The sequence below is a fragment of the Pholcus phalangioides genome, unplaced genomic scaffold (assembly GCF_987345545.1).
Source record: "Pholcus phalangioides strain wild (caught in Gottingen) unplaced genomic scaffold, Ppha-v1.0 ptg000015l_1, whole genome shotgun sequence".
NCBI classification, from domain to species: domain Eukaryota; kingdom Metazoa; phylum Arthropoda; class Arachnida; order Araneae; family Pholcidae; genus Pholcus; species Pholcus phalangioides.
In genome coordinates this window covers 91183267-91188470 of record NW_028301608.1, presented here as the reverse complement: position 1 = coordinate 91188470, position 5204 = coordinate 91183267, and positions in this window count along the sequence as shown.

Sequence of the window (5204 nt, the reverse complement as noted above, 5' to 3'; positions counted from 1 at the left end):
AAAAAAAAAATTTGATATTCTAAGTTAGAAAAATATTTTAAAAACTATTTTTAAATAATATTTTAATGTATAGGAAAATATATTATATCAGTGTTTACCAAAGTGGACAATATCGCCCCCTGGTGGGCAATTGAATGGTCCGGGGTGGGGGGGATAGAAGCTACGGACTTACGTTAGGATTCTATGGGCTTGTTTGAGTTGGAGGCGATGAGAGAAAAAAAATTCTGACGAAGCGGGACGATGAAACAAAAAGTTTGGGAAACTATTATATTATGCATGAAAACGTTATATTATGTAGTATTTATTTCCTTTCCTTTTGTTAATTTTTTATTTATTGGGAGAAATTAATAAACAGTCAATTGTATAAAATTATTTGAGTTAAATTGCAATTATACAAAAATTGAGCTGATGAAAAGAATCTTGCATTTTAACTGCACAAAATATAAGGAAATGAATTCTTAATCGAACGAAGTGTTAAATAATTGTAAAATATAATATATATATGTGGATTTTTTTTGATCGGAACTTATCAAAAATGAATGATAATCGCACAAATGAGAGCTTCATCAATTCTTTTCTTTTAATCGTTTTACTTTTCAAATTTTTATCATTTTTAAAATTTTATCGATTTTCTTCTGAATTTATACTTCAAAATTTCAATTGATAACTCGTGTGATTATGCCAAAGATTACGCACAAAATTTTAATACCATCATTCTATCAGTCGTTACATGATCATTTTCACGTTTTTATTTATCGATAATTAATTCTTGAAGGAATCGTTAATTTTTCTGAGACATTTCAACATGAAATTAGTTCCTTTCTTGAGTCTGGTCTTAATGCATAAAAATTATAAAACCGGGTTGATTTACTTCATTAGCTCAAATATTATCAGTTATCACTAATCACCTCGTGGCAATTGCAACGCAAATCGAACGGATAGCAAAATTAATTTATTACCAATGCAAAAAATGCATGATGATTAGAGATACGCAATTTTCGGAAATAAAATCGGAAAACGAAAATATAAAATGAAAGAGAAATTTCCAAAACGGAAATTTTGAATTTATTCGCAAAATTACAAAATATAAATCTCAAATTGAAAATTTTGTCCAAAATTCCAAAAAAGAAATTTAAAATGAAAATTTTTTTTGAATGAAAAATTTTGCAATTATTCGCAAAAACAAACTAAACTAACAACTCGGATTTTTTTCTCCTTCTCGATCTTAATTACTAGACCAAGTATTGAAGTACTCTTTTTAGTTGCTGAAAGTTCTAATCAAAATCAAAATGCTCGACAAAATTACTGCTACACCTATTTTCACTTCAAAAAAAAGGATAAAATTTCCATTTTTTAACGGAAAAAATCAAATATTCGCATTTATGTATCAAAAATGGCAAAAATTTCGCATTTATTGCACTTATTTCTTAAATATGAAAATCACGTATCTCTTCTGATGATACGCACATGTGGTACACATATACCGGGTGTCCCATAAATTCGTAAATGGTATGAAAATTCCTAAAAGTTGAAGGAATCAGTATATTTGAATGCAGTTTGTAAAAAGTTATTTTTTGGTACAGAAAAAGAACATTAGTTTAAATTTTTGTCAATAGAGGGTGCCACATGAAAGCAAATCGCAAAATTCCATTCCAAAACTAATTAACCGTGTCCGAAACGTTCATAAAACTTCAGCCGACGATTCGTGGCTGAGGTAAAACTTCACCAACAGTGATTCATCCACTAATGACAAAATCACACTGAAAACCTTATGTAAGCGCCAGTAACAGGAAAATTTAAAAACGAGCTGTTAATCGTACACCCTGCATTTTATAAGACTCTGATTCGCATATTTCCAGTGATTAGCTGCCATACAGCGTTCTCTATCGAGAATAATAAACTTTTTCCCAAGCCACATTCAAATATACCAATTTCTTCGATTTATATGAATCTATGGCACACCCCGTATATAGATAGGCCCATGTAACAATATTTGAAAAAAACCCACAATTTCTTTTTCTTGTAAATTACACTTTGAAGTATGCAATGTAATTTCAGGAGACGTCAACATGAATCTGTATGAATTAGCCCCGCATTAAACACAGGTTTATTTAATCTAATTAATAATACAGATGAGAATTTAAAAAATAATTGCAAAATTTTTACTGACAATATGACAATTACATGAATTAATTGTTCATCGAAAAGCAATATAAACCCATATAAAAAAACGTTGATTGCACAAGGTGGTTATAAATAAAAAAACTGACACTACTCAGACGTATGTAGCCCCCCATTCTGATAAAGGTTTTTTTGATGAAACTTGATGTATAAGAATATATGGACTATGGGGAGGAAAGAAAGATTCAATAAAGAAATAATAGTTCAATTTGTGACCACCAGGTGAAAAAGAGGCTCTTTTTACAGCAGTTATCTTTTTACCATGGCCAAAGTAACGTATATACTTAGTTTCGATGAAATGCGTTCACCACAACCCGGCCTATGTAGCGCCCGTTGCGGTAGACGCATTTCATCGAAACTTGGTATATATGTTACGGTAAAAGTCCGAATTAATAATAATGATTAATAATTAATAAATAAATAAATGCGATTAATAAATGACAAACTTTCAATAAAAATTAAAAAATTCGCAATTTTACTAATTTTCATGAAAGTTGCTGAATGTCAGCTTTTACCGAAGTGCTTGGTAAAAAATCCGAAATGTATACGTTTACAAGCGTTTTTCGGGCTCTTTTACACTAACATATATACGTTATTTGGGCCACGAGAAAAAAAATTACTGCGATAAAAAAGCGCCACTTTTTCATCTGGTGCTGACAAATCGAACTTTTTTTACTGAATTTTTCTTTTCCCCGTGATCCATATATCCTATATACCTCCTATCCAAAAGATGGCCCGCCGCTCTGTCTCAACGAAGAGATATAAGCAGGTGGTCAAAGATGTCCTATATACCAGTAAGACCAGATACATTCCCGCCTTACATCTTTTGCAGATTATATATTGCCTATGTACTGTATATATGTATATACCAAGTTTCATCAAATACCTCCATCAGAATGGGGGACTACATACTTCTGAGCAGTGTCAGTTCATTTATGACCACCCCGAATTCACTGCTGACCATCTCCCGAAATTTCACAATGATTCTCCAGTGCCACACATTTCCCACTTCGAAAAAATACTCTATTTGCCCCCCCCCCCCCACAAAATTAAAGCATGAAATCATGTTACGTGAGCTATGTATGTAAATAATTTACGGTATATATTTGTATTGTAAAAGAAGAACCAAAAAAAACACTGTCTGCACGTATAATTGTAGCGTAAGATGTTTTCCGCGTAGTCATTTGCGTAACATCTCAATAAGCTTTCGCAATAAATACAGTCCTACATATACGTAGATCGTGTGATATTTACATGTGTGATAGAAGTCAGTGTGTGTATTCGTTGCCACAAGTAGAAATGTAAATATCTGTGTGTGTATATGTGTTTTACCGTGTATATGTGTGTGTGTGTGTGCTATACATATTTTGAAAAATCACTTCAGTCAGCGCACCTGCAAAGTTTTTTCCATTCGGTTATTATTTATTTTTAATATACATAGACAAGCTACGCCTATTTATTTCGAATAATAAAGAGCACTTAATTTGATATTGCGAGAGTTTTTCTTTTTCTATTCCTAGCTCAACCCAAGGCCCGCGGTCCAAACGCGACCCTTGGAGTCATCTGATGTGGCCCGTGACCTCAATTCTAATTAGCGGAAAATGAACTAAGCGGTAGATTTCTACATCACTCGAATGACCCACGGCACATTTAGAGATCACTTGAGTGAGACCCGCTGCACAGCTTCACGGCACTCAAGCGGCTCGCGGTGCATTTCCAGAGGCCCGTAGCAACTTCCAAAGCTCTTATGTGGCCCACAGCACATTTCCAGACCACTTAAGACCACCCACGGCCCATTTTCGATTCAGTCAAGTGGCCCGTAGTGCAGTCCGACATCAATAAAATGGCCTGTGCCACACTTCCAGATCGTTCATGTGGCCCCCCGGTACATTTGCAGATAACTGAAGTTACCCACGGCACATTTGTAGATCGCCCAAGTGACCCGAGGCACAGTTCCAGGGCGCTCAAACGGTCCGTAGTGCACCTCCAGATAACGCATGTGGTGCGCGCGCAGCACATTTACAAATCACTTAAGTGGCCCGCACTCCCCTAATGGATGCTGATCCTTGACCTAGCTCTTCATAATACATTGCTTGGCCAAGAAAAAAGGCCCAAAATATTTACTATACCTACCGTGCATGCCTCAACAAGTGTTTGTTTTCATTGGTTCTGAACTAGGGTCAGCCGTAACATGAAGTCGACTATTTTAGCGCACTTAATGACCGACCATATTTGTGCTTCGATAGATATTTTCCACCCGGATTATACTAAGAGTTTGATAAAAGATCTTTTACAAAACTTGAAAAATAACAACCAATAAGCCTATTGGTTGCATTCGCTCCAATGTAACAGATACGCTCATTGTGTGTTTGCATTTTTCAAGTTTTTCTGAAACTTTTGTAGTGTAATCCCGGCCTTCTTCGAAAATGATGCAATGTTCTAGAACAGGGGTCTCCAACACTAGGGTGCGGGCAACATGTGGTCCACTGAGCCATTACATCCTAGATACATCTCTAGGAGGCAATGACTAAGCTCTCAGGTAACGTGTGTAGTATAGGTTAGTGGCTCGCGGACCTCGTACTAAATGTCAAATGTAGACGTCGCTGTGTTGACAGTCGAAGGTGTCTGTTCTGGAATGACGATCAAACATATATTTGTCCCAAGCTTTCAAAAAGCGGGGTAAAAGGGCACGGGTCATCGTTTGGACATCCTCTTGGAAGTCCCTTTCCCAAATTTTGGAAAGAGTGCGCCACTTCATTGATGTAAAAAAGTATCGCAGGTCACTTAATTCATCTTGAACTGCGCCGCGAGCCGCTTGAATGATCAGGAATTTTGCCGCATGTCACTAAGTGATCTGGAAATTTGGCGAAGTCCGCTTACGTCGCTTGTAACTGTACCGTGGTTCAATTAAGTGATCTGGCGATGTGCCGCTTAGTTTATTTTTACAAAATTACGTTTGAGGCCGCGGGCCATAACAGATGGACTCCGAGGGCCAAATTGGTCCTGCGGGCCGTGGGTTGAGC